Raw genomic sequence first — 27,857 nt, forward strand, 5'->3', positions numbered from 1 at the left:
CTTTCTTAAAGGGATAACTGTAAATTCTTCATTTTAATGTTTTTTTGCCAGCCAGACAGAAAAGATATTTGAATAATTATTTGCTGCCAAGTAGATTTTTCTCATTTTACATAATCTTTGGTAGATTAACAAGTTACTGCATTGTATATTTTCCATACTTATTTTGCCACTACAGATAGGAGCTATTGTTATTCTAATTTATTTGAAAGCCATTGCATCCTTACTCTAAAAGGCTGTCAGAACATTTGCATCATTTTTGTCTTTTGAATCATTTTAAGAGGCCTTGCAATATTCCCAGAATGATTGTAATATAAGGGCAGAAATTTTTCCTTACAGATTTCATATCTTACAATGTGGTTTCTTTAAAGTATGATTGAATCTTAGGTCACAGCACATTCCAGTATAAGTACAAAATACATTTTGAAGTGAAATTCAGAGTTGCAAGTTGGAATCTTTGAAAGTAATTCAGCCTAATCCTTTACCTAGTGGGGTAACCCTTCCTATAGCATTTCTAACAATCTTTGCCTATAAACTCGGTGAGCAGGAACTCCATTTCTTTATGAAGCACCTTTTAAATTAATTACATAATAACTAAGTTATTCTTTTTTAATTATGTTGAATTCAAATCTGCCTTGTGCTAGGCACCCTAACTTCCTTGTCCTCTTTTTCGAATTATGAAGTATTCCAAGCCTAGAGGTATTGAGAATACTTACAGTGATCATCACTGAGATTCATTTATTCTTAATGTTTGCCCTATTTGCTCAAGATTATCATTTTCTGAATCAGTGTATATCAGAGACTTATATGTCAGGTATCTTACTATAATTAAGATACATTAAATTTGTGGCATTTCTGTTCTTTATTATTCGAGTAATTCTATTCAGAAAGGAAATGAGGTTAATATGTTATCTGAGCAACCATTCAACTTTCTCTTTTACTTTCTAAACTGAAATGAAGCAAGATTGTCCCTGAAGGACCTCATTTGATCTGAGAATCCTCTCAAGTACTATAGCAGGGCCACTGTTCTCTTTGTTTATTACACATAGAAGCTTCCACATCATTAGTCTTGCTGCAGGTTTAAAGCCTCGGCCCTTTACAGCTTGTGCTATTTGACTACTTACAGTCTTCTCTTCAGTGTTGTCAAATGCCAACTGACCTCCTCAAGTCACTGGTTTTTATGACCTTTTTCTTTTAAAGTAAGAAACAACAGCCATGGTCATCTGTATACCATGACCACAGTTACCTAACCTCTCTGACCATGACCATCTCAAAAGCAGTAGTATAAAAGTAGTAATAAAGATTACTCTTCTTGGAGAGAAAATATTCTCAAGTTAATCAAGTGAAATGAAAATAAAAATGAGTTCCACGTTAGATAATTTGTACGGAGACAAGACGAAAATGTAGTGGATGTGCAGGAAAAAAACCCCAAACCACGTCTAAACGAAACAAAACAAAAAGCAAAAAAACTCATCCCTGATTACAACCTGTAAAGAAAGCCAGAGAAGTATATACCAAATATTTTCCAGGGTAACTAAAGACTTATGTTTGTTTATTTTATCAAAAGAGAAAGTGGAAAATACAGAAGTTGTATCTCTACTGGAGAGGTACTGAAAATTCTGGACAAACATTGGGAAGTCTTAAAATGCCACAGTGCTCTGACAGCATGGTCACAGGAAGAGAAAACGCATACGAAAAGCATGGCATTGGCTCTTGCTGTGTCTGAACAGAAAAAATATTTAAAAATGAACTAAAACAAAAGACCTAGACATGGTGGTACAAATCAATCCTAGATGAAATTTTTGCAGTATTTCTAAAACTGTTTTGTCCTCCAGGAGTACTTGGTTTGTGATCTGTCCTAGAAGACAAAGTGAAAAATAGTTTAAGTTTCATTAAATATAGACCAGTAAATGACTGTGTCCTGCCCACTATCTACAAGAAATGGTAGGTCATTTGTCACATAAGCCTTAGACTCGTTGAGGGAGAAATGATTCCACGAACCTGAGATAAAGTATCAAAAATTGTGGCAGAATTGTAGATATCATGTTGTTAATAGATTCAGAAATATTTAGTGGGGCAGTCAAAAATTCCGTTAAGTTTGAATAATATTGATTATGAACAGGTGCTTCTTCATTCGCATTTTGTTAATGTTTACCAGTTTTGGGGCTTTAAGATTTGATTTCAGTCATGATTTTGCTGATTATGCCTATGAATAAATGAAATATTGTGTTTTTCTGACTTGGCTAAAGGAATTTCAAATTAAGAAGTTTAAGTACAAAATTAATATTTCAGATAGTAGTTCTTTCTGTTGGATTGGGGATTAAATTCATTAAACAGAAAAAATAGTAAGAAACTAGTTATAATTTACAATGTGGTTGATTAGAATTTCAATCACAAATTAAAAATGTGACTATTTAACTGTTGAAAAATGTGCAGACCTTTCGTAGTAATAAAAACACGAATGTGCCTGATTACCTGTGAGGCCTTATATATGGAAAAAGAAAGGATAATGACCCTATGGTCATTTGTTTCATTCTTAGTAGCCATCCAATTATTACATATAAGGTATAGTACTTCACAGTCCATGACCTCAATAACGCCTCAAAGGCGTTATCATAGGTTTTTGAAAAATATGCATCCTAAACATTGTCCATAGATGGGATAAATGTTAGGCCTAGTGGATACATGAACTGCTTTGCAGATCTGATTATTTTAGTGAATAAAATACAAATGGATTCAATATATTATTGAACAGTTAAGGTATTGATGTATTCATTCAATCATTGGCTAGTAAAAGCGTTGCTTGTCACTGCGGAGAGAAGAGAGAAAGGGAAAAAGCTATAGATTAAAAGGGATTTAGGAGACAAACAACAATTGCCTGTATGGATTTTGTTTAGATCTGGATTAGAACAAACTGATTTAAAAAAAAACACTTAAGAAACAGTTGGGGAAATTGGAGCACTGATTGGTAGTTGATGTTATGAAGAAATTATTATGAATTTATTGTAGATATTATAATTATATTGCCTTATGTTTAAAAAAGAAATTTTTGTCTTAGATACATGCAGAATTATCTGTAGGTGAAGTGGCTTAATGCCTGGAATTTGCCTCAGAATAAGCCAGAGTGGTGGGATAGGGGCTGGGGGTGGGTGGAGATATGAATGCAACATGATTTGTTGTGAGTTAATAATGGTGAATTCATTATACTAGTCTCAATAATTCTGCATTAGTTTGAAATTGTTCATAATAAAAACTTAGGAAAAATGTAATGCAACATTAATTGAAAAAGGATAACTGTAGCACCACGTGACACTGCAATATAATATATTCAGAAGTAAAGGTGGATATGAGTCACACACAGATGTGCTTATTAAAAACATATCTAATGTGTCAATCTCATATTTTGTTTTTCTTCAGAGCTGAAGTCATTTATTTGAATCTCGGATGATTAACACCTAAATGCTTAATTCTCAAAACTACTCAAGAGTCCCATAGCCAGGATTAGATGAAACAACTTACCACCAAGAAATCATTCTCTTGAAATTCTACGGTAAGATTAAAATAAATATTCTAATGGCTAAATAGTGACCATGAGGACTAAAAAAGATTTTTAAATGCTGTCTTTGAGTGACCAGCCTCTGTTACAATTTCTTAATCCTATTTATACCAGGAGTTCACGGTTGTAATAATCAACCAAAGATCTTAGAATCAGCATGCAAACAAGGCTTTATGGCATTTCCCCATCATAGATTCAGCTAGTAATGGATAGCTTTGTCACTGGAATGTCATGCTTTCCCCTTTGCTGTATGTTGCGGGGTGAGTCCTCCACAAGTAGATGCTGTAAAGGAGTTTGGTTTCCAGGATGTTTATTAGGGATCAACACCCATAAAAAGAGGGTTATTAGAGGAAATGAAGTGTAATGTAGGGTCAGCAATGCCTTGGCCAACCAAGACGGGGGTCTTGTGGTTGAGATTTTTTCCCCTTCATAAATAGTAAGTTTCTTGAGAGTAGATGTATATCTTTACTGCTTTTGTATCATGCACAGGCCATGAAAGAAGCTGCTCAGTGAGTATTTGTTGAATGAAGGAAATCTGAGAAAAATCTTGTGGTCTCTCCCACAGCACCTAATCCCCGCCCTTCCTTTCCCCAGTTGAAAGTGCAGTTTAGAACAGTGAGATTAGCAGTGACGCAGGTGGTAGGACTGTGCTCCTGGGCTCCACAGATAAGGAAGACCTGCAGGGGGACCTGAGGAAGGCCACACACGTAAGTTTTAAAGAACACGAGATCTTATCCATAAATAGGAAACAAAGGGATAAAACAACATAGACCTAGAGGGTAGTATACTAAGTAAAGTAAGTCAGAGAAAGACAAATACCATATGATTTCACTTATATGTGGAATTTAAAAAACAAAACAAAGAAACACACATACAGGAACAGACTCATAGATACAGGGAACAAACGGGTGCTTGTCAGGGCGGGGAATGGGGTGTGGGTAAGATAGGTGAGGGAGATTAAGAGGTACAGACTTTCAGTTATGAAATAAATAAGTTATGAGGTTGTGATGTACAGCATAGAGAATATACTCAATAATATTGTAACAACTTTGTATGGTGACAGGTGGTAACTAGACTCATCATGGTGATCTTTTCATAATGTATAAAAACATTGACTCACTATGTTGTACACCTGAAACTAATATAATGTTGTAAGTCAGTTATACTTCGATTTTTAAAAAATGAATGAATGAAGTTAAGATGGAAAAAACAGAAACCAGAAACCCTGGAAGACACAGTGATAACTTCTAGGCTATTAAAGGATATAGATTATGGTTCTAGCCTGTTGTTTTTTCTGTGTGTAGAGAATTGGTTGATCAGATATGAATTTTTATCCTTTTATGCTCCAGGGTTAAGAGAGAATCTAGCTTCTGAGAAGGATTTTTTAAAAGTCAATGTTTTGTTTGTTTGTTTGTTTTTCCCTAATTGGTGCAGACCTGCTTTAGGGCAAAAAATGTAAGTCCTTTACCTGACTTTCTTGTTTTTTCCCCTTTTTACTGTAGGACTCCCTGAGACAGAATTTGCATTAATAAATCCTCTAAATTTTCTCTGAATCTTCATACCATATTAATGCTTTCCATGTAGAGGACCATCATGTTAACCTCTTTTAAATGAGTGAAATAAAGAATAATTGACTTCTTTATTAATGTGGCAGAAGAATAAGGATTAAAAACTCAGCAATTCAGACCAGAATTTACTTGTTTTTACATTACAACAGTTTCCCCTGATGTCTGTATAGACAATTAGGTGCGTCATCTTTTAAAATATGTAAATCACTTTCTTTTTGTATTGGAAGAATGAGATTATGTTTGTGTTTCACTAAGTGAATCAGATTTTTTAAATTATTAAAATGTGTATCTGTCAAAGTTATCAGTTTGATTACTTAGGAAAATTGATGCCTTATCCATTCCTTTATTTTGTTTTTTCCATTTCTGTCTTGGTCACTTTGTACCCCCACCAGAGGGCAGGCAAAGGAAAGGAGAGAAGATACTAATTTCAGCTCATAAAGTGGTATGTGGGCATCTTTGACTGGCCTATTTTGTCATGCTTCTGGGTTATATTAAGGCAGTAGGATCAGCTACTTTTGCTACTTTAAAATATTTAGTAGAATATTCAGTTATTTGGAAATAAACTATGTAAGGCTAATTACTGGGTTTTCTGAATTAAATATTTACACTTTAAATTCTTCAACTTTTTTTTAGATTAATTTATTTTAAATTACCAGTTTTAGGGGGTAATTCATGCCAAGGTTTCTATTGCTACTGTTAATACTTATGATTGATTGTAATGAGTTTTTGTGTGTGTGTGTGTATCTAAAAGTACATTGAGCTGTTCATAATACAGAATATTTTAAATTATTCCATTTCATGTCTTATAAAACTCGATCTTTCTGAGGTCTGTTACTGAGTTTTCAGATGATAGGAATTATCTTTTGAATACAAGTTACTATTTCATACTTAAGCTGTTAAGTGTATTTAAAAGTAAGACACACCTCCGACCAAAGTAAATTTGTTTTAGCATTATCACAGTGTAGGTTTTCAAAGTCTAAATGTGAAACTAGATGGATACATTTTATAGTCTCCATATTGCTGTTAACACCCACTGTACATGTACATGTGTATGAATACGTGAAGTACAGTTTCACCGTCTGTAGCTGTTTGGCTCGTTATCAGTATGAACAGCAAATGTCTTAAAAATCAGCTTCAAAACAGCTGGCAGTCGACCCATGATTAGCACCACCTAAATCTACATGACGTTTCTTTGCTGTTTGACACGAATAGTTGTACCTTACCTTCCCACCAAAGAAGTTGGTACAAGCACCTTCCTGTGCGCTCATGGGTCTAATAATGTAGAAGAACCTTAAAATGGATTTTTTGAAGAGAGTTGTTCCTCCCGTTCTTTCGGGGGATGTGGTCTTGGACACTAGAGACAGCTTTCAGGAAAGGTTTCCAAGATTACTGAAGATGAAACGTCTTAGTTTGCTCTCATCAGAGAAGACTGTAGACCAGGAAGGTGGAATCAATTTCTATCACAGTCATTATGACAAACACCAACATCAACAACTAGGTAAAGTAAAATGTATTTTCAATCCTTTAAAAAGTATTTTAGGAAATTAAAATTATTTTTACAAATATGAATTCTAGTGAGCATAGATCTTTATTTTGAAAATCAAGTTTAAATATTTAAATATTTAATACAGTAAAAATATAATTGGCCTAAATTGTTTTAGTATCAAAATTTTTGCTATGAGTTTGGATGGAGAAATATGGATTGCTATAAATCAAGATAAAGACATTAATAAAAGTTAACAGTTTGGTGATCTTGGTGAAAATATTTTTATGATGAAGGGTTATATTTATTGGAAAAAATGTTACTGCTGCAACCTATAGGGTATGTAAGTGAAAAATAAGATAGTGAGTTTTATCTATCACCATAGAAATCACTTAAACTAAAAAAAGTCCCATTCTTTTGTTCTAAAGATAGTGGATATATGGGGTGAAATATAAGAAAGTCACATTTTTTAATGTAATGATGATTATTTTTGTGTACTAGTACCTTTATCTCATATAATCCTGCAAAGTTGAATATAATGTCTTTTAAAGTTTGAAAAGGTGATATTCATTATGTGTTCAGAGGAAAATTAGGTTTGCATATAGTAACTAGCAAATGTTAAAAGAAAAGAAAATCCTTTAGGAAGAAGATGGAAGAATGCCTAAGTTTAAAAATTTTGACTAAAGCACTTTAAAATGTTCTGTAATGAATTTTTTTTATTTTGGGGAATATATAACTGCTCACATAAATTAATCTAATATTTAATAGAAAGAAGAGATTTTCTGTAAACCCTCTGAATCTGATATATATTTCTGTGAATATCTTAATATGTTCATAAACATTTTTATTTATAGAATTTTAAAGTGAGACTTACTATCTGATACTTTTTCATTTAGCACATCATAAACATCTTTCTGTCTTATTTAAAATGCATTCCATTGTCTGGATGTAATAATTTATTCAATCACTCCCTTCTCGATGAATATTTAGAGTGACTTTAATCTTTAGTTATTAAAATAATTATGTAATATATAGTCATTTATATATTAGTTTATACCTTTGTGTGATTGCTTCTTAGTATAAATTTCTATGTTCACTTAAAATTTTGATAGACAATGTTAAGTTACCTTTCAAAAACTTCTCAATTTAAGCTCCCCAGGGCTACGTGTGAGTACCTCTGTTTCTTTGTATTCTCCCTAATACGATTTCTTGTCTGTTTAAAGAATAGGGTTATATTTAGGAGAAACCATACTTTCTGTTTTAAAAAATTATGTAAAAGAGAGGAGAAGGCACTTTTAAGTTTTAAAAAGAAATATATATTGATATCTAGAATATACTAGTATTAGAAGTCATTTTTTATACTCTTATTTGGATGGATGAAGGGAGATGAGGCCATTGATGGATTAGTGCTTCTTAATTTCAGTTAAAAATCTCTAAATCATTTAGTGTTTCATTTTGTGTTTAACAGTGTATATATTCATAAGTGAAAAATATGAATATATTAATACATGCAGTTATTTGTTACTAAAAATTTACTTTCTTTAACTTTCAGTCTTGAATCATTTGATTGTTTTCTTCACTATACCACAGCATATATAAGCAGATCTGGTGTTTAAATATAATATGCTATGCCCATTAGTTTAATATGACTCTTTTTTTTTGACTATCTTACACATTTTAACACAGCATATATGTTATAAGGTGTAATAAGATTTTGTAACTTATATTAATTTGCAAATAAGCACTCAGTTTAATGATTAAGGATTTTCTACACTGTATATCTTTTTACCAATCACAGTCAAAATAAAGAAAAATCATAGAATACTGAAGAACCTGTTGTTTGAAATTTCAGCAGCTATGTCCTCTGGAATAGCTCTCTTCAGTTTTTCTCTTCAAAAATAAAATTTAACTTTAGGGGATGACTATTAAAATTAACTTAAAGGACTTCTTTGGGAATATCTGTAGAGAGATTTGTTTTCTTAAATTTCAATCTGCTGATGAGGCCCTTTTCTTGAATCTCAAGATTTGATACTAAATTTGTAGTCTACATAAGAAAAAAACCCACATGGTTTTCAACAGTCTGTACATAGGTTACTTGCGACTGAGCATGAATGAATTTTACTTCCTGTTTACTGGTGGTTCTGGAATAGTTATAATGTAGTAGTTTATCCAGAAATCATACAAAGAACTGGCACAGCTCTCCTAAGGGGTATTATAGTTTTGCTCATTTAATGAGAAATCAAGAGTATGAAGAGATTTCATATCAATAATGAAAAGAAGGAAGTATTCTTTTAGAGAAAAACTGGTATATAATCTCATAGCTTTATACTTGTTACCAACTTCTTTCATTATTAATTCAAAAATTTAAAAGTTATTTCTAAGAGATGTTAGACAAGATTGTGATATGGATTGATAATTACACTTTGTGAGAGGATCAATTGAGAATAAGTTAGTTTGCAATATATATAAATTTTCCTGCTACTTTTAGCTCCAGAAATATTTATAGATGCTTATGGTTTCTTTAACAAAAATTCTTTAGTTAAAAGAATATAGTTATTTTTATAACACTGGCTAGATGAGCTGATTAAGTGAATTGCTGTTTCACATGATTTTTACAAAAACAATTAAGACTCACATTAAGATACTGTTTTCATTGTATTACCCAGTGTTAATGACTCCATGGGACATAAACATTTAAATAGTATACTAGTATACCTCTCTTGAGATATTCAGCACAATTCACTACTAGGGACAAACTAAAACATAGCATTTGTTATGTAAAATTCCAAATGCCTTTTAATTGAGTTTTAAAGGCTGCTATCTGTATTTGACTAGCGAGGAAGTGGGGGATGCTAACTATTACTAACTGGATTTCCTTAATACATGATCTTTTCAGTTTAATTTTTGCAGAACCATTGCTCTCAGTGGTTGGATTTTGTATCTCCAAAACAGCTCATTTTTGTTTGATACATACATCCCGTATTGGGTAGAGAAATAACAGGGCAGGCTAGTTGCTTTTTAGAAAGGAATGAGATGAGTAGAGAATGATTTTGTATGTGTGTCCATGTTATTTATTTTTTAAATTGAAGTATAATTGATTTACAATGTTATATTAGTTTCTGGTGTACAACAAAGTGAGATACACACACACACACACACACACACATATATTATGTGTTCTTTATCATATGCTTTTCCATTAGTTTATTACGGGATATTGAGTATAGTTCCCTGTGCTATAGGGTAGGACCTTGTCATTATCTATTTCATATATAGTAGTTTGTATCTGCTAATCCCAAACCCCTAATTTATCCCTCCCCAAGCCCCTTTCCCCTTTGGTAACCATAAGTTTATTTTCTATGTCTGTAAGTCTGTTTCTGTTTTGCAAATAAGTTCATTTGCCTCATTTTTTTAGATTCCACATGTAAGTGATATGTGATATTTGTCCTTCTCTGACTCACTTCGCTTAATATGATAATCTTAAGGTCCATCCATGTTGCTGCAAATGACATTATTTTATTCTTTCTATAGCTGAGTGGTATTTCACTGTATATATATTTACACATACACACATACACACATCACATCTTCTTTATCCAGTCATCTGTTGATGGGCATTTAGGTTGCTTCCATGTCTTGGTTGTTGTAAATAGTGCTGCTGTGAACATTAGGGTGCATGTATTTTTTTGAATTAGAGTTTTCTCCAGATAAATGCCCAGGAGTGGGATTGCTGGATCATATGGCAACTCTGTTTTTAGTTTTTTAAGGAATCTCCATAGTGTTTTCCAGAGTGGCGGCACCAATTTACATTTCCACCAACAGTGCAGGATGGTTCCCTTATCTCTACACCCTCTCCAACATTTGTTATTTGTAGACTTTTTGATGATGACCATTCTAACTGGTGTGAGGTGGTACCTCATTGTAGTTTTGATTTGCATTTCTCTAATAATTAGCGATGTTGAGCATCGAGTAAAGAATGACTTAAGTATTTAGAGACTGGACTATTAATAGGGAGTTTAGAGAAGGTCTTGGGAGAAAATTGAGATGAGGCTTTCTTCTGTCACTTCGGATGCTTATACTGATTACAGACTAAAGGAGATAAAATAATCATTTGGAATTAAAAGTTTGCTGGGTAGGGCAATGTCATGGAAGAAATTGAGCTCCAAATAATAATCCGTCTGCTATGGAATTTGTGGCTTGACCTTGTTCTCATTGTGTAAGTATGTGAAGGAGTTCAGGAATTCTTGCTCATACAAATGGGATTTGGAAGTGTTGGGCTTTGCTTTCATAGTGTCTGAAATCAAGTAAGATCTCTTACTTAAGAGAACCTTTGGAGTACTTTTCAAGCTGAACTCATGGGAGGATATAGGAGAAGCCTTATGGGTGATTGTTATATTCATGCCTTGTCTGAGTCTGTAAGAATTTTCATGATAGAGGAAAAATATTGGGAAGACCTACAGGCACGATGAGTGAGAGGCAATGAAGTATTGAGAACGGAGTGGAGTGAGGCCTTTCTCCAAACTGACCTGAGCTCCACTGGTGGCTGGCTGTGTGTCCTTGAAGAGGTTACTTAACCTCTCTAGGCCAGTTGACCTCACTTATCAATTTGAATGATACCTTTTTTGTACCATTGTTTTCAAGACTACCAAAAATGGCAATAAAATTCATACATGGTTCAATACATGGTGATTATTATTATTTTCAAAAACTTTTGGATTTTTGACTTGGAGGTAGAATTTAACTTAGAATTTGTCTTTGGAGCGTTCTATCATAGAAAACATTCTAGGAATTTGGGCCTAGGTCTTTCATTGTGTCTAATTCCAAAGCATTTTAGCATGTGATTTATAGCTACATGACAGTTCATGGGAGCTTGAGTTGCAACACTTTCTCCCCGGCTTTCCTTCTTTTTCCCAGTATGTGCTTTTCCAAATACCTATTGCCAAATGATTGTGTGATTCAGATACAAAGGCTTTTAGAAGTGAGTGCAACAGTATTGCTTCTCTAATAGTTTCTCTAGGCTGTTCTTAAAGTTAGCCTAACACTTCTTAAGAAGGGTCATTTTAGACTGTCTCCTAAGTTACATGGTTGTATATTTTAAATAACTGGGGCAGTTAAGTATGGCTAGAATTAGGGTCAGGGTCTTCTTGCATGGCTTTTAGAGTGGACTTGCAAGAAACTTAACTGAAATAAAGTTGCATCTGTCTCCCTTTTTAAGAGGCCTGGAATAGCTTCCTCTCTATCCCACTCACTCTGCTGTTTCCTCATCACAGAACTGCTATTTATCCAGTCTGTACTGGTTTGGTGATACTGGTAAAATATTTCGGTTTCTCATATCTGTTGATCTGTAGCTCCTGCTACATCCCTTCCCCAAGTGCTTGGGCTGCTTTAGCCATCCTGCCCTACCCCAGGACCCTCTTTGACCGCTCCAGGTTTCATCAACTAAAGGGTAAGTCCTAGGCACACCAGGGCCCTCAGGCCACACCTCTACTCTGAGGCTGGGTTTGTAAACTATCACTTACCATACTTACCTAGTGGCTGACTGTTTTGATGATCATCCCTCTTTATTCTCACTTAGAGAAGCAAAAGGAAGGAGGTATTATGTCTAAGATAAAGCAATTGAAACAAAAGGGGGATAAGAAAAATATAAATAAATATTAGGCAAAAATATTGAAATAATGTGTACAAAGATGCATAAAAATGTTAAAAAAAAAAACCAGTATCAATATCAGAAGATTCTAAAAAAATAACAGAGGTTAAAAAATGCACAGTAAAATAGGTTAAGATGACTAAGGCTCAATGTGAATTTAAAATGTAACTAAAAGACTATACCAGAAAGGTTAAACAAAAATAAAGTGTGCTATAAAAGGAAGTCAGGAAGCAACTGTACAGTCCAAAGGTTAACTCCATCCACCTACAAATAGTGGCCTTTGGGTTGAGGCAACTATACATAGTTATAAGCTTCCAATCCTGGTTACTTCCTGAAACTGGAACTCTGCAGGGGGGATAGAAGGCTCTGTGTGACTGTCCTTGGGGTTGAATAGTTTCCCTCACCCCCAACCTCAGTTACTTATTCTCTGTCATTGTCAGCCTCTATTATTACATTTAATACACAAGGATTCTTTCTTTCACCAGATAGTGAGTTCTTTGAGAACTGAGTTGGTCTTATTAATGTGGGTACCCCAGAGCTTAGCCCAGTGGCAGGCAACTCGGTAAGCGGTTATTAAATGTTTGTTGAGTGTTAGTCTTCTGTCTTTTGGTTCTTGTCCTTTATGTTCTAGAGCAAGTTTTTACTTGTTACCGAGAGCTGCTGTCAGTTGCCATATTTAGCCCACTGACTTTTTCCTTCAAAACCATCTAGCACATTGCTCAGTGGGCAGTAGTTCCTAAGGCAAAACCTGCCTTCCATTAGTTCGAAAATGAAAAAAGAGAGAGAGAGGAAAAAAACACCCTTCAAAGCAAGCGAAAGATAATCTAGAAGAGAGGTTGGCAAACTTTTTCTGTAAAGGGCCAGACAGTAAATATTTTAGGATTTACAGGCCATATATCTCTGTCACAAGTACTCAGCTCTGACTTCATAGAGCAAAAAGAGTCAGATGAAATGTGAATGAATATGTGTGGCTATGTCCCAGTATACCTCTATTTACAAAAACAGGTGATGAACCAGATTTGGCCTGTGAGGCAAAGTGTTCCAGCCCCTAAGCTAGGATATGGAAAGGCTATTGCTACCATCAGAGAGCTACATGCAGATAATTTACCTGGGAAATAGAGAATGGAACCTTTGAAGAAGGGATCCACTATTATACTTATTTCCTTGGAGTAGTGTTTTATCTGTAGTAGGTGTTCAGTAAATACTTACTAATTTGATTTGGGATCCAACTATATCACTTGTCCTCCCTGGGCTTCCATTGTCTCATCTGAAGTTTAAGGGATTATGCTACGTGATCTTTAAGGCTCTCCAGTTAAAAAAAATCTGTGATTCTCTGACTGTTTGAAAAAGGCCAGGTGGTTTATTCTTTAAAGATAACAATTGTTGGCTTAACACATTTCCTTTATGGCCTTAGTATCCTGATGTGGAGTTCTGAAATCGTTGCTTTTTATTAGTCATTTTGTTTTATGGTCCTTTCCACAATGGAACTCATTGTCCACTTGGCTATACCTGTACCTTCCACCCACTTCTGTCACCCCATACTGCCATATACATGGATAGAGTACACACTTTGTATAAGCTGGTATATATTTCTAGTTTGCATGATGTGGAAACTTTTAAAAAAAAAAACTCTGAAAAGTTTTTCATAAGGAATGCAGAAAAATTATCTTTATTAGTTCTTAGGATTTGAATTTTCCCAGTCTCTATTTTTAAACAAGTATAGATGTGTGCTAAAAATGACATAAGCAAGATAATGATGTTTTTATATTAGTATAATTTAAAGTAGCTCTTCTTAAGCTTTAATGTGCTTAAGAATGACCTAGGGGATCTTATAAAGAAGTAGGTTCTGATTTACCAGGTTTAGATATTTTAAAGAATGCTAAGCTTATACAGGTAGGCTCTTCCAAATCAGTGTTAATATAGTGCATAATGAATAAGCTTGACCACGCATAAACCTTTTCCTGTGTTTTGAGCTTGCCCATTTAATTGCACTGGACAATCTCTTCATCCTTTCTTCCTCATACTGCTGCTACTCCCCTTCCTAAGTGTAATTATTTTCTTCATATGTGGTTGACTCTGCAGTTTGACACTTCTTTTCCTTTCCTCATTCTGACTCTTCTTCTTATACCTTATTACAGCTTTGCCAACTCACCCCTTTGTTTCAAAACTAAGAGTGATATAAAAGGTGGCCCTAACAATAAAACCCTCTAATTGATTGAAAACTTATTATGCTACTGACAATGTAGGAAAAATTCAGAAAGACAAGTGTTGGCAGGAAGTAGTGAGCCTTTACTTTGCAATAGTGCTTCATGGGTAAGGTGACCATTGATCTCCATTGACCTTGGACAGTTAATTGTTGACATCTCTATTCTGGCATGTTGTTAATAATTAGTGCCTATTTTCATACTCAGAAAAGTTCTGCTTTGGACAATACATTTTATGTTCAGCCTTATTCATGGTTCATAGAATTTTACCTATTCTTTCCCAGTAGGAGGGACCAATTGTAACACATATACTCTTTTCTTCTCAATACATCTGTATACCATATATTGACAATGAAAGTATCTTAGTATTCATACTTCTAGTTTCTTTTGGGGCAGTGAGTATACACTGTGTGTGTTGTAAAAATAGATATCCAGTAACTAGCCATTTTAAAAAAATCATTTGCTATTTTTTTAAGTTGTTTTTTTCCTTTTAGAGGGTGGGGAGGTAATTCAGTTTTTAAAATTTATTTATTTATTTATTTGGAGCTACTGGGGATTGAACCCAAAACCTCTTGCACACTAAGCATGCACTCTACCACTTGAGCTATACCCTCCCCCCCAGTAACTAGCCTTTTGAATAGAAAATTTATATCTGGTTTTTTATTACCAGTATCTTCAAAAATTATTACAGGCAATTAAAAATAATTTCTGATGTCTAGAGTTCTTAAGATTTCAAGGATCAATTTTAAGTATATTCAGAAATAGATTTTTTTCATTCAAGAAATAATAATATCTTAGCCCTGGGCCAAATGATAGCAAATTGGTATGGTTTGTGAGGGCAGAGAAAGAAGTATGATTACAGGGTCTAGACTGCTTCATTTTAAGCAGAGGAAGCAATTTTTTTGTTTTATGTGTGAAATATATAAAAAACTTAAATCAAAAGCTAGGAATAAGTTGGCTATTAATAAATTATCCTGTGTCAGGAAGGTAACAGTAATGGTATCTTATGGGATACCCAAGTAATATAATTGCTGCGTAGGTAACCACTCCCCAGATTACTGAGCTCAGTTAACATGTTTCTTCATTGGTTTTATGTTGCTAATTTGTGAATATACTGATGCATTAATCCAATCTATGACATTTGTATAAAACTTATTTTTGTTAGAGACTCTTTTATAGCTATGACCATTAATTTAGAAACTTGATTTATACTTTTAAAATAAGCAGTTAATTTGGACATGACCCAAAACCTTTCTCTCCAGAAATCTAGATGGAATTCTGGTCCTTGTGTGTCAGGAACAAAATTCCCCTCATTACTTACTTGATTATTCCATTTGCTCTTTCACAGTGCTGTACTTGAATCATTGTTCTTTTTTGTTTGTTTGCTTTTATTTTTCATTTCAGCTGAATTCATTAATTTGCAGTTATTGTTGGCTAGCATGTACTTGAAAATAATGAATTCAGTACCCACCCCTCTTCCATAAATGGAGAAGACTGTTTTCCTCTTCCGTCTCTGTGTTCTCCTGACATCCCTTTTGTCCTTTAGACTTATGTTGCCAAAACCCTTCTTGATGTGACCTACACCTGGCTACTCTATTTAGTACCGCTGTCTACCCATTCACCTAAGCCTAGGTGTCACTTTTGAGTATTTCAGCTTTACTTTTTTTTAAAAAAATACTATCAGTCACCAAATATATCAAGAAGTATCTATTCCGGGAAAACATGGAATCTGTCTTTTTCTTCCCATCTTTATTGCTCTTTTCTGAATTATTCTCAGTATGTATACTATTTATCGTTTTAGTCCTTATCTCTCACCTCCACAATTTAGATAGCCCACTGACTTTCACTGTGTTCCCCTCAAGCCCTTTCTCCAACCAACTTGTCAGGTTGGTCTGTCTGACTTTGTTCCTGCTCAGAACTTATCTGTAGTATCCGATTATTGACCTCAATATTTCTTGGAGCTCTATGGGTATTTCAGGGATTCTGTGAGAGTCTCCTCAGGCAAGTGGGTAGGACTCTGGTGCTCTAACCTGGGTCAGCCAGAGTTTAATTTTAATCTGTTTTCCTTTTGGGAGTTAAGCATATTCATTCTTCAGAAGAAGTACCACTGCTGAACAGATTTAAGATTTGATACTTTCCCTCAGAGTGGCCATCTCTGATCATGCTATCCCAGCAGGGCCTCCTCTGTTTTCCCTTTATTGCCTTCATAGCAACTTTATCACAACTATTTATTTTATATTTGGATCTGTGTATGTGGGGACACATACCCACACATAGCACACACTGTCTCCACCATTGGATCCTAATCTTCCCAAGGGCACAAAAATTTATTTTATTTACTAAATTATCCTTTTAGCACCTGGCATGATGCTTCCACACAGTGTTTAGATCATTTATATTTAATGTAATTAGTGACAGGGTTGGGTTTAAATCTGTTTTGCTTTTGTTTCCTATTTGTCCCATCTGTTATGTTTTCTTTTTTCCTCTCCTCCCTTGCCTTCTTCTGGATTAACTGTATATTTTTTAGTATTCTAATTTATTCTACTTTTGGCTTATTATCTCTCTTTTTTAAAAAAATTAGTTGCTGTGAGGCTTACAAAAGGAATTTCAATGTACAGTCTACTTTCAAATAATAGTATAACATCTTATGTAGAATGTAAGACTTGAAACTTAGACTTCTTTTTCTCCCCTCCATCCTTTGGGCTGTTGTAGTCAAATATTTTATTTCTATATATATTATAAACCTGATAGTATGTTGTTAACCACATTTGCTTTAAGCAGTCAATTAACATAAAGAAATTTAAGGGGAGAAGAGAATAGCTCAGTGGTGGAGCACATGCTTAGCATGTACAAGGTTCTGGGTTCAATCCTCAGTACCTCCATTTAAAAACATTAATTAAAAAAATTTTTTAAAGGAGAAATAAAAAGTTATCTCCTTATCTGCAAATGTACCATTTTTAACACTTTTCATCATTTGTTTTCAACAATATTGTTGGATGCAGGTTTCATCCTGTATAATTTTATTTCTGCCTAAAGAACTTCAACATTTTTTTGTTTGCAGATCTGTTGGTGACAAATTCTTTCAGTTCTTGTCTGTCTTAGAAAAGTTTTTGCTTGATCTTTGCAAGATATTTTCACTGAATATAGAATTGTAGGTCATTAGTTTTATGCTTTCAGCTTTTCAGTGATGCCATTCCAACTTCTGCTTTGTATACTTTCAGATTAAACATTTGTGTTCATTTTTATCTTTGTTCCTCTGTATGTAATTTATCAGTTTCTTTAACTGCTTTAAAGATTTTCTTTTTCATTGGTTTTCAGCAGTTTGCTTATCGTGTACCTTGGCATGTGTTTTTGGTATGTGTATTTATTCTTGCTTGAAATTTGATGAGAGTTTTGGTTTTGTAAGTTTATAGTCTTCATCAATTTTAGAAAGTGTTTTATCATGATTTCTTCAATAGTGTTTCCTCTTTACTCCTCTGAAATTCCAACTACACATATGTTAGACTATTTGATGTTGTTCCAAAAGTCACTGAGGCTTTGTTCTTTTTTTTTTTTTTTCTCTTATTTTGTTATCTGGGCTTCACCTTGGAGAGTTATTTCCATTTCTCCAAGTTTACTGATCTTTTCTTACATAGAATCTAACTTTCTCTTGGTCTCACCCATTCAATTTATTGTTTTAGATATTGCACATTTTATCTCTCAAAGTTCTCTTTGAGTCTACTTTTAGATCTTCTATTTTCTCATTGTGTTTATTTTTCCTTTAAGTCTTTAAGCTGTTTGTTATGGCTTTTTAAAAAGTCCATATGCAAACTTTATCATCTCTATTGACTGATTTTATGGGCCTCATTTTTTTATCTCTTGACACATAATTTTCTACTTCTTGACAGATAATTTGGACATTGTAAATGTGACATTGTTTAGAGCTGGATTTTGTGACATTCTTTTAAAGAGTATTGTTCTTTGTCTGGAAGGCAGTTACTTGCAGATAGCTCAATACTTTTAGGCTTGTTTTGGATCTGTTGAAGCTATGTTAAGGAGGGTTTAAAGTAGCCTTTAGCCCCATTAGTAAGGCCATGACCCTTCTGGAGTATCTACAGAATGCCTGGGTTTCTCAGCTTTTCTTTGTTTTTGATGACATTGATAATGTTGAAGAGTATTAGTTAGGTGTTTTGTAGACTGTTCAATTCAGGTTTATTTGATGTTTTTTCATGGTTAGACTAGGATTATGGGTTTTGGGGGGGAAGAACATGAGGTAAAGTGCCATCTCCATCATATCATATCAAGAATGTGTACTCTTGACTTTATCACTGATGATTGTACCCTTTGGAAGGAAGTCACTAAGTATAGCCCACACTTTTAAGGGTTGGGGAGTAATTCTCCTCCTTGAGGGTGACATATCTATATAAATTATTTGGAATTTATGAACATGCGTTAGAGGTCCCCAAGACCATCTCAGATTTAATGACCTGCTGGAAGGACTCACAGAACACAGAATATAGTTGTACTCACAGCTATGATTTATTATACCAAAAGGATACTAAGCAAAGTCAGCAAAATGAAAAGGTGCATGGGCTAAAATCCAGGGGACCCAGGCACAGGCTTCTAGAGAATCTCCCAGTAGCATCATAGAATTGGCAACTGATTCCGTAGAATTGAGCTGCAACACCACAGGTGGACTTCCCAATCAGGAAAGCTCAGTGCCCAGGACTTTTATTGGGGCTGATTACATGGCACATACCCAATTTTAGACTCCCTGAAGGAAGCAGTTGTTCAGCATAAACTATATTGTTTGTATCAATAATTTAGGCATAATGAGCCAGTCTTATCAGTTCTGGGAATGGTGGGCCCGTCTTAAAATTTAAGTTCTTAGATGCTAGCCAAGGGCCAATTTTGTAAGCAGGCCTTTCAGAGAATATCAGTCAAGCCTGTTAGGTTAACTCTTCTGTACAATGTGAGATTTGTCTTTTCTCCTTTATTTATTTCATCTTTTATTTATGTAAGTATAGACTCTTGGATATTTACTTTATACTTTGGGGTATATTCCAACTATGTTGTTTATTTTGTTGCTGAAAGTGTTAGCTTTGTCTCTTGGCAGCTCTTTCAGTTGGCTCCCATATCCCTTTGACATACCCACATTATTTTGTTTTGAGCCCTTTCCTATTTTCTGGCCTTACAAGATGTTCCAGGCTCTAGCCCTAGAATTAGCCATTTCTCCCAAGGAGCTCTGCTTTCTTTTTGTTAATGAAGTTTTAAAATTTTTAAACAGATTCATTGTGGAAAATTTGGGAAATACAGAGAGAAGAAAGTAGAAGCAAATGCACTAAAAAGTAAATATTAACTACTGATATAATTATAGGTATTTACTGTTAATGTTTTGTTGTATTGTTTGATGAGGTTTCAAAACAAAATATGAAGTGATTTTTACAGCCTTTTTTGTTTTTTCTTTTTTACATTTCCTGTGTGATGTTAATTATTTAGACCTTAGAGTATCTTTCCTTCCATAGCTAAAGCTGTCTTTTCTCTTTTCAATGAGGTTGAAATCTGTGGGGGCTCTAGAAGGCTCTAGGAGCCATAGGATATTTGACATTTTACATAGAATAACTTGCCAAGTTTCTATTCTTTCCATACTATGGTTGTTTTGTATACCAGTTTAATTATCTCTGAGATATTTTAAAAGGTGTTAATATAAGAAATAATCCATATGTTTGCACTTTTCCTAAGAATGTTGGTAATTGAAGATGTCTATTTCCTTTTGGGTAGGTGGAACATTAAATTCTGTGGAAATGTATGATATTTTCAGTTAAATCCAAATTTCATTATTTATTGAGGAACATTTTGTTTGGATTCTAAATCCAAATGGGAATATTTTTGTAGGATTTACTGAGAATTTTTCGTAGTACACGTTCTTTTGGTTTATTAGGATGTACCTTTATCTACCTTCTGCTTAGAAATGTGAAGCAAGTAACCAATTCCATGAATCATTAAAATGCCAGTGAAAAGGGCTTAGCATCAAATGGTTGATTAAAAAAAAGAAAGACACCTACTTTCTAATTTCCTTGGGAACAAAAGAACTGGCACGGTCATCTTTTGTACCCAGTGCTTTACAGTATCCGGCCCATGCCAAGGGGACCTCAGCAAAGGCTGATAATATTGAAATTGTGAGTATCTTTTAAATGTTCTAAAGCTTATCATTTACAAAGCATTCTTTAATATCATAATCTAAAAGGCAGAGAGGAGTTGTTGAAGGAAATTATCCAAAATAGATTTTTCTGCTTTGCCAAGGATATGCCATCAAGAAATGATTTCTGAGGCTATCTTTTTATGGTGATGAGACAAAAAAATATGTATGTATGATACACCTTGGAAAATCCTGAATTTATAGGAAGAATAAAATAGAGGACTGACATTTTGACTGGTCTTTTGTCAAGCTTGCAATAAGCTCTTGGCTGTGTGTGTGTTTCCGTGATTGATAGGTTGAGGATAGAAAACTCAGTTGAAGAATGATAGGAGTATTACTTATTGTGTAATTTAAAAATTTGATTAGTACTTGAGGAATTGAGAAAGCATTTGGAATACATTGGGACTCTACCCTAGTCTTCTAAAAGGATTGTTGAGCGTATACATATTTCTCCTGGTTAATACTTTAGCGATTTGGGTAATGAATGTTTGGGAAGGATTAGGAAGGAAATACTTATTCCATTAATGTTGTTGAAGTTGTGATTAACAGTTGGAATAATTAACACTACTTACTTATTTTTCACACTTCAGAATAAAGGTTAGAACCCAGGGTCTGCCCACATGCGCCTGTTGAATTATTCTCCCTGTGAATGTAAAGTGCACATTTTCACTCACCCTCTGTCTACAAGGAAGTCCTAGTGTAAAGTGGAACTTCCAAAATAAGCCCTGAAATTAATTTTTATGCATCTGTGTTTCAGAGAAACTGTTGATTTGCTTTGGCTGTATATACATAGTAACAGATTGACTAGATATAATATATAATATAATATATATATAAAATAACTTCAAGTTCTGATTTATTGTTTTAGATCCATGTACACAAAACTTAAGCAGAAGAAAATCCTTTTTTTAAAGATTGTGAAAAAAATCACCTACTATTTAACCCCCACCCCCTAAAAAAGTTATCCTGCTCTGACATTCTGTATGACAGTTTTGCTTGTTTATACAGTTTTACTAAGAATGAACCCTGATTACTTTGGTGGGATAGTATAGTCAAATAGTATTAAGTAGCTTTTAAGATTTGTGTGAGACTAATAGGCTTAGCAAAAATAAGGTAAGATATCTGTGTGTATGTCTCCTAACTTGTCTGCTTTCTGACATGGTTCGGTTCTGAGTCTTGGCGTTTACTGATGTAGTTTGGGTCTAGATCAGCATAGTCCATGAATCTGTTAGCAGCTGTTTGATGAAAAGAGGATGGTATTGTCAAATCACTTTGGGGAATACTTTAATTAAAAACAAAAATTAAACCAGTTTGTGTATAACCAAGAGCCTTTTGTTTGTTGACAGAAATTGTTAATGTACAAGAATGGGTATAGTAGATGTTGTTTTTGGACCATGGAATATCCTTTATTCAGGCTACCCCTTGAGGCAGTTTTATGCCATTGGAGCAGGGGAAAACTTGCTCTTGTCTGATCCTGAGATGTCACTGATCAAGAAGGTGTGCCCAAACAATAGTATTGTGGTACTGAAGTTCTGTGTGGTTAGCCTTTGTAGCTGTGGTTTGAATTTAGATTTTGGACCTGTTCAGGAGTGGGAATGGCCCCAATCTTATTCTAAATTTCTTGGACTACTCTGAAGAAATACAAGCTTTAAATGACACTCTCATTTAAATACTCTCATTAAATACTGTTGCCACTGAATATGTCTTAATGAATATGATTATTTTTTCCCTTAGTCTATGATACTTGTGCATAGAAGGGTATTCTCCTAGCTTTTAATACAATGCCTAGCCATTTAGCTATGAATAAATCTATTCCATTATGGCTTTGATCACTGATTTTACTTATTCTTTGTGGTATTTAAAGGATACAATAATACAGATGAATCACTACAAATGTATTGCCACCTATGGAAAAACACATGCCCCCCCCCGCCCCCACCACTGACCTTCAGAGTCACAGTAAACTAATTGTGAGGTCAAGACATTTTTCTTCTAGTATTAACAAAGTATTGTTTGTCAGGTTTGATTGTGGAATTTTTCTACTCTTTTGAAGAGCAGTCAGCCTTCTAATAGTGTCAGTTTTCCATTTTAAAATAGCTTCTGTAGAAAATAAAGTTTTTAAAATGTGCATTTTATTTGACCAGAGGATTTCCCTCTATTCATTGATATTCTAACTATAAGATTTTCAGGGGGATTATGTACTATATTAAGAATGGTAGACCCTATGTTTTAAAATAATCCCATTATTACAATGGAGTTCTCTATTTTGAATAAGTTGCCTGCAGAAGAGGAAACTTTGTCCTGAGCTGAGCAGTTTTAGAGGGATGATCGCAGCTCAGGCACGGTGTTCATTACATCATCCTTTCATGCCGATAGCCGGCGTTCTCTCCGGTGGGTTAAGTGAGGCAGTGGACTCTGCATCATCAAAGCATGCTGAGAAAGTCACTGCTTGCTGCCTGCGTATGTGTAGGGGAGTGGAGAGAATTTACTACTCAAATCACTTAATGAAAACTGATATTGGAGTAAGATAAATAACCACCGATTTTGGGGGGCAAGGAGGAAGGTCAGCTATTACAGGAAGAGACTTAAAGATCTTATGTTAGATCTGAATTCATTTTTTATCTCTAAGGCTCTCAGCTAGTGAGAAAAGTTGGCATCCAAGGGCAGAGCTCTACCCTTGCCTGTTTACCAGCAGTAGTGACTACCCTGAAAGCAGCTGGGGACACAGCTCATCCAAACTGATAACAGGGGCATAAACAGAGAGGAGCATTGCGGCCACGTGTATATCCACAGAAAGAAAGGTGAGGGTGTCCTTCAGGGCACTCGCGATGAACTTGTAAGCTTTCATTCGACTGGATAGTTCATCTGCATTCAGCAGCGTTTCCACTATAGTTGTGCGTCACTGCGAGACTGCATGGTAATGAAGCCGAGGCACTGTGGGCCAAAACTCCGCTGCCTGTGAGAGGAGAAGGGACAGCGGCTTGGAGAGAGAGAGATCAACACATCCGTTGCCGCTGCCGCTGCCGCTGCCGCTGCTGCTGCTGCTACAGCTGCTGCTGCTGCAGCCAGTTGGGGCACAATGTTGAGTCTACAGGATTCTGTGTTTTTCGAAATTAGCATAAAGTCTTTGTTAAAGTCCTGGAGCAGCAGCTGTAAGTATATTTGCCTTAACAGGAGAAATGCTGAGGTATGATCATTGCCATTCCTTGCATGCTAATAATTCCTTAGACCAATCCAAATAGAATTAAAGCTGTTGAAAATAACATAAAGAATATTTTCTCAAACGGTGATCAGCAAGATAGATGGAAAATCTAAACATGCACACTCTGGGCAGTTGTAATATTGGTAGTTAAATGTTCTTTGAGCAGCTTTGGTTTTTCTTGTTAATTTGTGTTATTCTGGCAAAGTTTCTCTCCACTGGTCAAAAATGGGGGAACAAGATGACAAATCGACTCTGCTCTCTGTCTGCAGGGTTATCGGATACCAGTACTATTCCATGGTTCTGTTAGCACAAAATATTTGTTTGAAGCAACATCAGCTATCTTAAGGCATCAGACATAATACAATGATCGTACCTTTCCCTTAGTCCTGTAATTGAAGTTACATTGAGTAATTTTTATATGTAGTAAAATTTCTGATAAAAAACATTCAGGGAGGTATATTTGTATTTCAAAGTTCAGGTAAGTCAATACAACTAATGCCACTGAGCTCTTATTTTAACTCCTTTTCTCATAGTGATTTTGTTCAGTCTTTCCAGTAATTTCCAATGACACTTTTCTCTGAAGATCTCAAAGCACTTCTGGAAATTATTTATCACTAAAGTCTGTTTTTCTTTTCTTTCTTTCTTTCTTCTTCTTCTTTTTTTTTTTTTTGCTAAAAATTATGTTAATAAAATGATACCAAACTAATGAAGTAAGCAAGCAAAGATTCTGCTACGAAGTGTGTTTTGCCCCAAGAAAACTGAAGTGTAGAAAAACTATGACTTTTCCAAGGTCATATGGTGGTAAAGAACTGGAATTAGAACCCAGTAGTTCTTACTCCCAACTGTGCTGCCGGTGTCTGAGTGAACTAATGAATAAAATATGAGACTAAATTTATTTTTTTTCCAGTTAACTCTCTAACCAAAATATTTAGTGTAGTCTTGTTTTGTAATCAAATAACATAAAAGAGCAAGTGTTGATATGGGGGGACCTCTTAAGATAAAACCTTACAGGATATAATTTGAGGAGATTTGTATTGTGCCAAGTATACTGCATTTACAATCTCTGTATTTCTTTTATTTTTGATCTGTAAGTAATGCTTCCATATGGAGATATTGTTGTGCCAGATGGCAGAAAATTATCTTAGTATGAGGAAAGTTTCTGAGTGAATATACACAGTTAAAATATTGAGAGAATTATAATTACTGACTAATTTAAATTAAATACTTTTACTACTTAAAAGGGTACTATAGAATACATTTTTACTAAAATAAACTAGACTCTGGTTTCTAATTATTTTTTCCCCTCTCTCTTTCCCTCTCCCTTCTTCCCTATCCTCACCATGTACTTTTTTAAAAATAGTAAGACAGTTTTATAGTGAGAATGAAGCTATAAATGGGTTCTTATAGAGGAACAGTGTATTCGATTATATCACAGCAGTTTGGCCTGTAAAAACCTAGTTTGCTTAGATACTTGGGAACTAGCTGGTGATTTTGTTTTGTGACCATTTCAGCAGTTCTACATGTCATTGCCTGAACCCTGTAACCAGCCACAGCCAAATCTCATGCAGTCATATTCCATGAATCCAAGAGGGAACCAAAAACAGATGTTTGTAAAGCCTTTGTTGTTAGCTGTTAGTAATATAGTGATTCAGTTTGTCGGCATCCCATTGCCCTTGGGCATTCATAGTACAAATCTCTTGAAGGTGTTTTTACAGTTGTAAAGCAGTAAGGTAATATGGAAAAGAAATGACAAGTCTTAACTATTCAATAAGACCCTAAACATGTCTGCCCTAGCTCTGGAAAGTGGGAGAATGTTATTTCATCAGCATCTGTGGATGTCTTTTTTTGGTCCTCCCTTAGCCCTATTGTATTTAAAAAGAGAGAGAGGACTAGAAGATTTTTAAGATGCTGGAGAAGGACAGTAGTTATCTGACTCTTCCTAGGGATGTTTTCATAATACCAACACTTGAATCAGTCAGTGTTTATTGAGCATATACTGCTCTGTAACAAATAGATGTGATGTTTGATCATAAGGAACTTCTTGTTTAATCAGAGAGAGTACATATACATGAAAAGTTCACAGAAAGGAAGTTAAATGAAGATGTTGCATATGTATTATGACTTACCAAATATCTGTTATGCACGACAGGAACAAGGAGTGCAGGGTTGGAGGAATCATACCGACCCACAGGGGACGGAGAAGACTTAGCAGAAAGGGAGTTTACTGGAGTTTAGTTTTGAATGATAGGATGTTCTGCACAGTGGTAGGCAGTACAGCCATCCACGGTCTCCCTGAGCCATAAACCAGGGGTGAGTCAACACCCCTCCCTCACTCCTTTCAGTTATTCACCAAGACCTGTCATTCTGCCTTCTAAAAGGTCCTCAGTCTCTCCTGCCTTCTGTTGCTATAGCCACTTAACCTGCCTTAGTTCAGGCCTCTGTCTTCTTTATCACCTGGATTATTGCCCCAGCTTCCTTTTTGTTCTCTCTGCATCCTCCATGTTGCTGCCAAGGGTTCCTTTTAAATGTCTGCTCCTAGAGTCTCTCCCCTCCTTCCTCCACAGTCTTCCCACCCAACCCATGTCACAAAGCCTTCTGTCTTCTAGCCCTGCTCATTTCATTGGTCTCCTGTCTGGCTGTATTTACCCACTTCCTGGAGCACGCTGTGCCTTCATATTTGCAGCCACCTTTGCCTAGAATGCACTCCAGCACCTTACCACTTGGTCTGCAAGTTCTTATTCATGTTTGAAGACTGATCCTTTCTTAAGTCAGCCAGATAGTAAATGCTTCATCTGTTCTGTCATTACACTTACCACGCTGTTCATGTCTTTCACTGCTACTTGAATGTAAGCTCCTGGAGGACATAGATTGATTGTGGTTTTGTTCTTCTTTTTACACTGAATGCTTAGTTAACTTCTGGTAAATGTGTAGGCAACTAAAGAGAAATCTTAGAAAGTAATTTTGGTTGGACTGGATAATTAATAGGAAAGAAGGTAGGAGGATAAATATACAAACTCTCTTCTGTAATCATTATTCTACTAGTGATGTCTCTCAGGGGAACAATTCCTGAAGTAGGAATGCATAATACAGTACCGTAGTGATTAAAAAAAAATTAACATTTTAATATATTCTATTTAGTGAATTTCTTGGGGAAAATGAGAAAAACTATTAATAGCCTTTAGAAAGAAAAAAAAATGGAAAATAATTTTTCCATTAAATAAATTATATATTTCAAATATTGCCCCATCCTCCCAAAGAAAAAAGGAAAAAGAAAAATCTGATTTTTGTCATTGAGCATAACTTAATAGCAGTATATAATTCTTTATCATTAAGTATAATAGTTTCCTGTTTATAAGATGCATTTGCCATGATTTGTTTTAATGTTAAATACTACATTTTATATTGTTAGAGGCCCTCTGATTTCGAGGCCTGCTTAGCTGGCAGAATGCTGATGCCATGCTGCTGAAGTTTGATTATAGTTGAGCTTATTTCTTTCAGTAACAACAATGAAGTGACATTCATATGGCCTAAATTCAGGATTTTGTCTTTGTGCCAACAGTTTTAGGCATTATTTCTTTTAAAAACTGAATCAGGAACATTCTGTTAAATCAGCTGTGTAGTGAGGATGTTATCATTTTAAAGATTGGTTTAGTTCCCTAAAATTGGTAAGACAAGGTAATAAGATTCAGTACCAAGATCTGCCTAGTTACATATCTGCCACGTAAGGTCACAGATGCATTTATGATCAATATACTACCTCTTGTAAATATATTAATTTCAGAATTTATTTTGCATACGTTATTTTATGACAGCTAGTATTTCAAAGAATTCAGTTTTTATCATAGACATAGAAGAAATAAATTGACTTATTTTAACTACAGTTTTATAAAATAAAATGTGAATCAGATATGATGTGTTAAGAAACTAAATTTGCATAATTTACTTGGATTTTTGCACAGTGAAAAAAAATTCATAAAGAGAGTTTTTAATGCTCAGATGTTTTTCCTGGATTGCAAAAATAG

General features: G+C 34.7%; 1 protein-coding gene and 1 long non-coding RNA gene across 9 annotated transcripts in view; one reads left to right on the forward strand and one right to left on the reverse strand.

Annotated features, from left to right (window-relative positions):
• FRYL (FRY like transcription coactivator) overlaps positions 1-27,857 on the forward strand; it is a 226,746-nt gene that overhangs the window by 53,025 nt on the left and 145,864 nt on the right. For 7 of the 8 annotated variants that reach the window (XM_072944291.1, XM_072944305.1, XM_072944308.1 and 4 more), the window contains one exon: positions 3,415-3,547. The gene's annotated coding sequence lies outside the window, so the exon portion shown is untranslated. Of the gene's footprint in view, positions 1-3,414; positions 3,548-5,513; positions 5,564-27,857 lie in introns of all 8 variants that reach the window. The other variant, XM_072944315.1, reaches the window with a different exon arrangement.
• On the reverse strand, positions 1,554-26,437 carry LOC140687443 (uncharacterized). Its single transcript, XR_012061778.1, has 4 exons — positions 25,962-26,437; positions 21,206-21,276; positions 12,133-12,206; positions 1,554-1,855 (listed from the first exon to the last, which is right to left on the reverse strand). It is a non-coding gene; the product is annotated as an uncharacterized lncRNA (long non-coding RNA).

This window comes from Vicugna pacos, chromosome 2, assembly GCF_048564905.1.
Source record: "Vicugna pacos chromosome 2, VicPac4, whole genome shotgun sequence".
Classification (NCBI taxonomy): Eukaryota; Metazoa; Chordata; class Mammalia; order Artiodactyla; family Camelidae; genus Vicugna; species Vicugna pacos.